Source organism: Triticum dicoccoides, chromosome 1B, assembly GCF_002162155.2.
Source record: "Triticum dicoccoides isolate Atlit2015 ecotype Zavitan chromosome 1B, WEW_v2.0, whole genome shotgun sequence".
NCBI classification, from domain to species: domain Eukaryota; kingdom Viridiplantae; phylum Streptophyta; class Magnoliopsida; order Poales; family Poaceae; genus Triticum; species Triticum dicoccoides.
The window spans coordinates 683,267,270-683,278,215 of NC_041381.1; positions in this window are offsets into that span (position 1 = coordinate 683,267,270).

Below are 10,946 nucleotides of genomic sequence, written 5' to 3' on the forward strand. Positions count from 1 at the left end.
CTTGGGCGTTGGAGCTCGAGCGCGCAGGACGGATAAGCAAAGGAGGAAGAAGGCGTAAATGGAAAGGGTAGATCCTTATCCCCTGATATGGGAGGCCGAAACTGCAAGCCCCCCCAGCCTGGTAAAACTCGCTTATCTCCCAAGCGCCGCGGTTAATAGCACGGTTGGGTTACCCACGCCCGTATTGATGAGAATCCGGGAATAAGGGGACACAATCTCTTCTTTGACAAGACGTGCCAAGGAAACCGCCTCGCTAAACGCGCTGAGGTGGGAAAATAAAAGGATTCGAATAAAGGCCTGGCCGTGGCATCACACTACGGAATACGTCAGCAGATCTGATTGGTGCAAATATTATTCTCTCTGCGGTGGAATGTGGAACTTATTTTGCAGAGCCGGACACTATCCTGGTGTTCAACATCTTCTATGAAGTATTCGGAGGAGGAACCCACCTTGCAATGTCGAAGACAATTTGCGCGCCGGGCTTGTCGTCATTGAAGCCTGGTTCAGGGGCTACTGAGGGAGTCCTGGATTAGGGGGTGTCCAGATGACCGGACTATGACCTTTGGCCGGACTCCCGGACTATGAAGATACAAGATTGAAGACTCTGTCCCGTGTCCGGATAGGACTTTCCTTAGCGTGGAAGGCAAGCTTGGCGATACGATATGAAGATCTCCTCCCATTGTAACCGACTCTGTGTAACCCTAGCCCTCTCCGATGTCTATATAAACCGGAGAGTTTTAGTCCGTAGGACGAACAACAATCATACCATAGGCTAGCTTCTATGGTTTAGCCTCTCTGATCTCGTGGTAGATCCACTCTTGTACTACCCATATCATCAATATTAATCAAGCAGGAGTAGGATTTTACCTCCATCGAGAGGGCCCGAACCTGGGTAAAAACATCGTGTCCCTTGTCTACTGTTACCATCTGCCTAGACGCACAGTTCGGGACCCCCTACCCGAGATCCGCCGTTTGCTTACTCCCGCCAAGGCTTTTGTAAACACCTTTCTCTATAATTCCCTTCAATAATCTATTTTCTTTCTCAAGTGTAACTTGGCTAAGAGAACCATTAGTGGAATCAAGAGAACTACTAGAAGCAACAATATTGGATTTAGCATTATTATTGTTACTACTACTACAGGAACAATCCTTCTTGTTCTTGTTACTAGACTTGACTTGAGGCATGTAAGTAGATAAGAGTAAATGCTTGGCAATGTTAGAAGAACTTTTCTTGCGAAGATCATCATTGATTGCCTTTAAGAACTCATGCTCTTGCTCAAGATTGATCTTTTCAAAGCGTAACTTCTCATGAGTCCTCAAAAGTTCTCGATGATCCCCTAAGATAGTTTCATGAGCTAACTTAAGAGTGTTTAGTTCTTTAGTTAAAAGCTCAATCTTCTCCTTATCATTGTCATTCGTTTTATCTTGTTTAGCATGATTAATTGACGTTTCATCATAGTATTCATCACTAGATTTGTCAATAAGTAAATCATCATCACCTAACAAGTCATCTTCATCACTATTGAAATCAACATACTCGGGATGAGTTACCTTGGGGCCTTTAGCCATGAAGCATCTTCTAATTCCTTCATTTAGTGAATAAAATATGTCGTAGGAGTTGGTCGACACAAGTGCTAGACCGGCAACACCTTCATCTTGAGTATGTTCGGAGTCGGAGCGATAGCTTCTCTCGGAGTGATGTTCAGAGTCGGAACCGGATACCCATTCACCAACATGAGCTTGATGTCTTCGTTTTGTGTAGCTCTTTGATGACTTGTCCTTCCTTTCCGAATCCTTGCTTCTCCGGGATGTTCTTCATTCATAACGATCATCTCTACTCCTTCTCTCTCTTGGTGGTGATTCTTCTCTTCTACTTCTTCTCTTGGGAGAATCTTCTCTTCTCTTATAGGGTGCCGTACACTCATTGGAATATTGTCCGGGTCTCCCACAATTGTAGCAATTGCGCTCTCGACTGGAAGATCTTTTTTCATTGTAGGACCTTGACTTAGAGCTTCTTTCTTTGCTTCACTCTTGTAGAATTTGTTGAAATTCTTCACCATTAAGCTCAATTCTTCATTGAAGGTTTGTTTATCACTTGATGATGTAGGAGCTTCACATGAGGCTTTATAAGCACCACTTGATTTGTTGTGAAGTTCCTCTTTATCCTTGAGTGACATCTCATGATCAACGATTCTACCAATGACTTCCGTTGGCTTGAGATTCTTGTAATTGGGCATCATTTGAATCAATGTGCAGACGATATCATACTTTCCATCCAATGCTCTTAGGATTTTCTTGATGATGAATCTGTCGGTCATCTCTTCACTTCCTAAGCCAGCAATCTCATTTGTGATAAGAGCAAGCCTAGAGTACATTTCAGCGACACCTTCACCATCCTTCATTTTGAACTTGTCAAGCTGACTTTGGAGCACATCCAACTTGGATTCCTTGACGGAGTCGGTACCTTCATGCATATCAATCAAAGTATCCCAAATTTCCTTTGCATTCTCAAGACGACTGATTTTGTTGAATTCTTCAGGGCATAATTCGTTGAAGAGGATATCACAAGCTTGAGCGTTGTATTGCAGCATCTTCAATTCATCCGCGCTAGCTTCACGATTTGGTTCCCTCCCATCAAAGAATTCACCTTGCAAGCCAATACACACAATAGCCCAAACGGCAGGGTTATGTCCGAGAATATGCATTTTCATCTTATGCTTCCAACTAGAAAAATTAGTACCATCAAAGTAAGGACCTCTACGGTGACAATTTCCCTCGCTAGACGCCATACTCTCCTAGGTTGTGAAACCAAGGCTATGACCACCAAAAGCTATAGAAATCAAAGCAAATGGAGACCAATGCTCTCATACCACTTGTAGGACCTTGAAGTATGTCTAGAGGGGGGTGATTAGACTACTTGACCAATTAAAAACTTAACATTTTCCCAATTTTAGACTTCGACAGATTTTAGCTATCTTTGCACAAGTCAAGCAATCTTCACACAATTCAAGCAAGCATGCAAAGAGTATATGAGCAGCGGAAATTAAAGCATGCAACTTGCAAGAATGTAAAGGGAAGGGTTTGGAGGATTCAAACGCAATAGGAGACACGGATGTTTTTGTCGTGGTTCTGATAGGTGGTGCTACCGTACCTCCACGTTGATGGATACTTCAACCCACGAAGGGTAACGGTTGCGCGAGTCCACGGAGGGCTCCACCCAAGAAGGGTCCATGAAGAAGCAACCTTGTCTATCCCACCATGGCCGTCGCCTAGGAAGGACTTGCCTCACTAGCGGTAGATCTTCATGAAGTAGGCGATCTCCTTGCCCTTACAAACTCCTTGGTTCAACTCCACAATCTTGTCGGAGGCTCCCAAGTGACACCTAGCCAATCTAGGAGACACCACTCTCCAAGAAGTAACAAATGGTGCGTTGATGATGAACTCCTTGCTCTTGTGCTTCAAATGATAGTCTCCCCAACACTCAACTCTCTCTCATAGGATTTGGATCTGGTGGAAAGAAGATTTGAGTGGAAAGAAACTTGGGGAAGGCTAGAGATCAAGATTCATATGGTAGGAATGGAATATCTTGGCCTCAACACATGAGTAGGTAGTTGTCTCTTAGAAATGGTAAGTTGGAAGTGTAGGTTTGTTCTGATGGCTCTTTCCATGAATGAAGAGGAGGTGGAGGGGTATATATAGCCTCCACACAAAATCTAACCGTTACACACAATTTACCAATCTCGGTGGGACCGAATCAACAAACTCGGTCGGACCGATTCAGTAAACCTAGTGACCGTTAGTGATTTCGATGGGACCGACATGCAACTCGGTGGGACCGATAAGGTTACGGTTAGGGCATAACGTAATCTCGGTGAGACCGATTACACAAACTCGGTGAGATCGATTTTGGTAATAAGCTAACCAGAGAGTTGGTCAGGTAAACTCGGTGGGACCGATTCGCTCACTTCGGTTAGACCAAAACGTTACGAAGGGAAACAGAGAGATTACAATCCCATCTCGGTGAGACCGAGATCCCTATCGGTGAGACCGATTTTCCTAGGCTTTGTAGCAGTGGCTATGACATCTGAACTCGGTGGCGCCGGATAGAAAGAATTGGTGGGACCGATTTTGACTTTAGGTTTAGGTCATATGTGTATAGGAGAAAGTAGTTGAGGGCTTTTGGAGCATATCACTAAGCACTTGAAGCAAGAGGCTCATTAAGCAACACCTCATCCCTCCTTGATAGTATTGGATTTTCCTATAGACTCAATGTGATCTTGGATCACTAAAATATAAAATGTAGAGTCTTGAGCTTTTGAGCTTGAGCCAATCCTTTTGTCCTAAATATTTTGAGGGATCCACTTTCATCATCCATGCCATGCCATTCATTGAGCTGTCCTGAAATATTTGTCTTGGAATAGTATTAGCTCAATGAGCTATATGTTGATATGAATTACCAAAACCACCTAGGGATAGTTGCACTTTCAGATGGAGAGATGGATAGATGGATGGATGGATGGGCGCCATGTCATTGATTCGTGTGACAGCTAATTCCACCAATGAGAATAGAGCACATGTAGATGTGTTTTTCCTTTTATTTTCTTCTAATTTTTCACATGAAAAATCGAAAAATGATCTCATATTATACACAGGGGTGCATTTTGGATGACAAACAGTGTTTTCTAAGGATGTTTTCATTTCCTTTCCATGAAAATTTCATTTTCCATTTTTCGAGTGCCCAAAATGATTTTTTTTAAGGACCTACCAAATATTTGTTGCAAAATTGGACAAAATCAATTTTCTAAAACACTAGGACATATTTAATGCAGAATTGACCAAATGGTTGGATTTCAAAAGTTTTTAACCACCTCCGGTGAAAAAGACAAATTTTCACCGATTTAGTAGGAAGCGGGACAAATTTGAACTGCAGCTGCCTCATAGTTTGCTCTTTATTTTTTCCAAAAATCATTTCTAGGTACATAAGTATCTATTTAATCAGAGAAACATCAAAAGTTTTCTAAGATTCAACCACTAGCTAGGGACGGTCAAGCCCGTCGTTTTGACCGCATTTTGAAACGGGCATAAAAATTCAAAAAAATCAAAAAAATTGGAAAACCTTCGCATTGTGTCATTTTATGTGACCAAGTTTCGAGGAAAAATAATAAACTTGTAATACGGAAATTATTTTTAAAAAGTGTTCTCAGAAATGAGCTATCATGCGTGAAGATTCATGGCTTTCAAGACAAATGATCAATCTTATGGCCACATTCATGGCATAGTTTGTTCAAATGGTCTCATATTGTGCACAAGGGGGCATCTTGGAATTTCAAACAATGTTGTCTAAGGGAGTTTTCATTTTCTTTGCACGGAAAATTCATTTTCCATTTCCCGAGTGCCCGAAATGAGTTTTTTTTGTGAAGGACCTACCATATATTTGTTGCAAAATTGGACCAAATCAATTTTCTAAAATACTAGGCCATATTTAATGCACAATTAACAAAATGGTTGGGTGTCAAAAGTTTTGATCCACCTCTGGTGAAAAAGATAAATTCCCGCCGATTCAGCAGGAAGCGGGTCAAATTTGAACCGCAGCTGCCTCATAGTTTGCTATTTTTTTCCAAAAATAATTTTTAGTTACATAAGTACCTATTTAATTAGAAATACATGGTTGGGTGGCGATACGTTGAGGTTTGGATGGTGGCCGAGGGCCCCAACTCTAGAGCGCGTAAACTCGCTTGCCAGCCGCGTGGTCACCGCGTGACCGTGGCGTTGCCATGTGTTCAAGGCGGCCTAGGCATGTCTAGTGGGTTGGGCACTCCCCAGGTAGGTGCTAGGAAGAAAATTACAACATAAGATTCTCACGAGGAGACCAAACTATGCTCAAACATGAACTAGCACCCAAGTATTTGATTAGTGGTACGGGAAATGCACATGGCTAATGGGCGCGAGTTTTGGCTGAGAATGATCACTTACTAAGATGACCGTCTTCACAAATTTTCAGCTCAAAAGGAGGAGCCTAGGTGGACTTGCTTTGCAAAGTACCACACTAGACATAAATACGAATGTTGAAGCTGGGCTCAAAATAATGAATGGATTGAGCTGGCATTTGGTGGAGGATGGTTATTTGGGCATAGGAAAGCACCGTAGAAAATGGATACCATTTGGACATGCCAAAGTGGTACTTCCTTCACAAAGTGTTTTTCTGAACAGAATAGGAAAATGAATATTTTTGAATTATTTTTGAACTAGGCAAGGAAGGTTTTTTACATATTTGACGAAGATATGACCCAAAGAATTTATGAGATTTTTTTGGGAATTTTGGGATGACAGAAGTATAGGTTGCTTCACAACTTAGGGCAAAAACTGCCACATGGACATGACACATAGGCAAAACTGATGTGGTGGCACCTAGTCATAGCAACCCACCACAATTTACAACGTTATGACCATCTATATTGGTCATGATCAGCTAGAAATAAGGCAGCGGACCAGTGCTATTTGCTTTATGACCATTTCGTGTAAGGAAATTACGACCTTTCTGACCAAAATGGTCGTTATAGTTTAGGGTTTGGAGCCCCCCGAACAGCTTTTGACCAATTGGTCTGAAATGGTCATAGATCTATGACCAATTCTTCCAGGGTCATTGACAGAAGGTCACTAGTTGACATATTTCTTGTAGTGCTATGGATTGAGTAAGATCCTTAAAGTAAGTTGTCATTGGTGCAAGCAATAAAAATTGCTCTCTAAATATGTATGATCTATTAGTGTGAAGAAAATAAGCTTTATACGAGCTTGTGATATGGAAGAAATAAAAGCGACGCACTGTATAATAAAGGTCCTTATCACAAGTGGCAATATAAAGTGACGTTCTTTTGCATTAATATTTTGTGCATCCAACCATAAAAGCGCATGACAACCTCTGCTTCCCTCTGCGAAGGGCCTATCTTTTATTTTTTTCTTCTACCCTTATACAAGATTCATGGTGATCTTCACCTTTCCCTTTTACACTTAATCCTTTGGCAAGCACCGTACGTCGACTACATGACACTTCACCATGATTTGGGCCTAGGGGAAGGCATTGGGGAGTAATAAGTAGATGATGGGTTGCTAAAGTGACAGAAGCTTAAACCCTAGTTTATGTGTTGCTTCGTAAGGGGCTGATTTGGATCCATATGTTTCATGCTATGGTTTGGTTTACCTTAATTCTTATGTCGTAGTTGCGGATGCTTGCAAGAGGGGTTAATCATAAGTGGGATGCCTGTCCAAGGAAAGGCAGTACCCAAGCATCGGTCCACCCACATATCAAATTATCAAAGTAACGAACGCGAATCATATGAGCATGATGAAAACTAGCTTGACAGAAATTAACATGTGTCATCGGGAGCGCCTTGCTTTATATAAGAGTTTGTCCAGGATTGTCCTTTGCTACAAAAAGGATTGGGCCACCTTGCTACACCTTAGTTACTATTGTTACTTGTTACCCGTTACGAATTACCTTATCACAAAACTATCTATTACTGATAATTTTAGTGCTTGCAGATAATACCTTACTGAAAACCGCTTGTCATTTTCTTCTACTCCTCGTTGGGTTCGACACTCTTACTAATTGAAAGGACTATGATAGATTCCCTATACTTGTCGGGGGGATGAACCCCGGGCAGGCAACATAACCCGGATCCTGTTCAAAAACAGCAGGGCCCGCATCACCCTGTGGGGACCGATTATCCGGGTATTAATTTCCAGAAAATGGCCCTTGTGCTCACCAGCCCCAGGATAACTGTTAGCTGATGAGGCACCAACTTGATACAGAAATTCCAAGCAAAATACAACATAGGTAGTACAAGACCATTCTGGTCTGTGAGTACAACAAATAGTTTCTAGCGGTTGATGGCGGAAGCGGTTTGTGAAACATTAGTGTCCATGGAACTCCATTTCCCATGGGAACAGCTGACCAGGTTAACTCCTATTTTCGTGAGGCTACTATCACCGTTGCTTAGGTTCCGGGGCTGTCAGCACGGTCGCTCCTCTCCGCGCAAGAAAAAAATCTGGCCAAGACAATAGCCAGGGACAAGCCAGTGAGTACTTTGAATGTACTCGCAAACATTATGAACACAGGTATAATATGACAATGATGTGCTGAAAATATTTTATGCTCATGAAGTCAGTCACAAAAGATAAATAAAACTCTGATGCGTGCAAGCATGTTATTTATGAATATGCAACAACATAGTAGTATTAAAATTAAGAAATAAATAACAGGCATGCCACAGTCGGGCGTCTTAGCGACACCACATAAAGGGCTTTAAAAGAAATGCCACATTCGGGCATCTGAGCGACACCACATAAAGGGCTTTAAAAGAAATGCCACAGTCGGGCGTCTGAGCGACACCACATAAAGGGCTTTAAAAGAAATGCCACAGTCGGGCGTCTGAGCGACACCACATAAAGGGCTTTAAAATAAAATGCCACAGTCGGGCGTCTGAGCGACACCACATAAAGGGCTTTAAAAGAAAATGCCACAGTCGGGCGTCTGAGCGACACCACATAAAGGGCTTTAAAAGAAATGCCACAGTCGGGCGTCTGAGCGACACCACATAAAGGGCTTATAAAAGAAATAATCATGGTAAATATCCCGGAGGTAGAACCATCCCAGGGATATTTTATAATACCAATAATATCACGGGTTAGTCCACAACAAAAATAATAATCATAATTATTACAAATCACAAGTCATGATTCTAGTTCTAGTTTAACAGTTTCACCTCCGAAGAACGACACTAAGACCGACACTTGACCCATCCCAGACTGTAGTCCTTAACCATGGACACGGCTATTCGAATAGGTTTAATATCTACAAAGGGTGTACTCTTTACCCACGAGTAACGGATTCCATTAGTCCATCGGGACTAATTCCGTCTACGGCCTTTTTGTTGAAAACACACTAACTTGCACACACCAGCTTAACTCACACGTGTCTGGAATCACCCACGACACCTGTCAAGCAAACTCTAAGTGGGGAGGCTACAACCTCGCGTAGCATGGGATCAAATTTATATTGCGCGCTCTAAGGGGTGGCCTCCCCTCTCGGTCTCAACCGGAAACACCCATGCCCCCGAACCAGGTGGCCTGCCTACCAGCTACAACCGGTATCTTCCACTCTGGCCTCTCTGTACGGTGTGTGCTAGAAAGAGGTTGACAACTTACTGAACCGTACTCTACTTGTTGTAGTGACTAGTGGTAGTATGAAACAAGTATGGGGGTTACTGGAGCAAGACTCGATCTATGGTCGACTCAGGAGGTTTATAATCTTCCCTGCATGACATGTATAACAAAAATATTTCAACCAAGAGAATCACCGCTCACTATACCTCGCTATGCCATACCGGACATAACCGTCCCGACGGAGACCGGCGACAACTCATGCGTACCCAAGGCAGAGGTTTTTCCCGGATTTCTTCCGGCATCCATGCAAGGCACATGAGGATGATTATCATCACAAGTGTGTTCATTTCCAACAGCATGGAAATCACTAATATGCATTCATGCACATGATCATATCACATGAAATAACGAGTTTCTCCGAAATGGGGTGGTGTTATAAACGTGTCAACGAACACACAAGAATATTATGCCGGGGTTCAGAATGCTTTCCTTCAATGTGTGGAAAGGCAGGGAGCACTCCAAAATATTTGAAAGCTTTCTTCTCTCTCTCCAAGGTCCTATTTTAAATAAAATTGAATTAACACACAAATTCAAAACAGCACAAAAAGTTGTTTTGAAATTTTTTCAAATAAATCTTACAATAAACTAGACAATATTTGAGAGAGGTAGGAAAAATAATTAATTTATTTGGAGTTATATTTAATAAGATACAGCCGGTCAAAGTTTGGTCAAAAACTGTTATTTAAAACAAAACAGAAAAGAAAACGTTTCCGACAGAATACGTCTTTGAAAAGGGGAGACGTACTCGGTGTTTTGCGCTTCCACTTAAACACGTGGAGGCGGGGATGGGTCTCTGACAGTGGGTCCAAGGGGCCCACTGGTCAGGTTTGACCAATCCCCACTCCCTCCTCTTCTCTGCCTGAGCAGAGGAGGGGCGTCCGGCGATCGTCACCGGCGAACGGTGGTTCTTCGCGGGCATCCGAGTGCAGGGATGGATCCGCCACTCCTAGGCGGTCCTCCCGGTGGTCGAGGGAGTGATGGGGACGGAGGGAGTCGTCGGCGACGAGCTCCGCGGTGGGGGGGAGGCTTCGGTGGATTTGGGGATTCCGGCCATGGTGGTTCCCGAGCGGGTCTGAGATGTTGGGCGGCTCCGTAGGGTCATGGGGAGGAGGATGGAAGCACAGGAGGGGTCTGGGGGCTTTGGCATTGGCCGTATTTTGCCGGAGCGATGTGGCGGCCGACCCTGCCGGAGTTGGGGAAGAGAGTGGCCCCTCGCCAACTGGGAGGGGGAGGCTTCCTACGGCTCGAGTGAGGCTGCTCATGAGCCTAGGCAGGATCGAGGGCTTTATATAGCCCGGCGAGATCGGTTCCCGTGGCCGCGGATAAGCTCGCCGGCGAACCGCCTCGCTGTAGCTAGGGCGTTGTGGCGGCGACGAGCGCTAGAGGACGAGGCTGCAGGTGAGCTGGAGATGCTTAAGGGGGCAGCTGGCGAGCGCTGGTGGCTTGTCGGCACCGACTAAGGCAGGGGCGCGCTGCAGACGCCGGCGTGCCGCCAAGGCTCTGACGGCGGCGCTGTAGGCTGCCAGGGCGGCTTGGCGCGTTGCGGTGAGAAGGGGAGTGCGTGGCGTGGCGCTACAGAGCGGGCCAAAACCAGGGGCGCGACGTGTCGGCTCGGCCGAGGCTCGTGCAATACGCGCACTCTGCTCGCGCCCAGAGCACGCACGGAAGGTGTTCGATAAAATGCCGTGGCATGCTAGAGGTCTCAGGTGAGGTTGGCAAGCAAC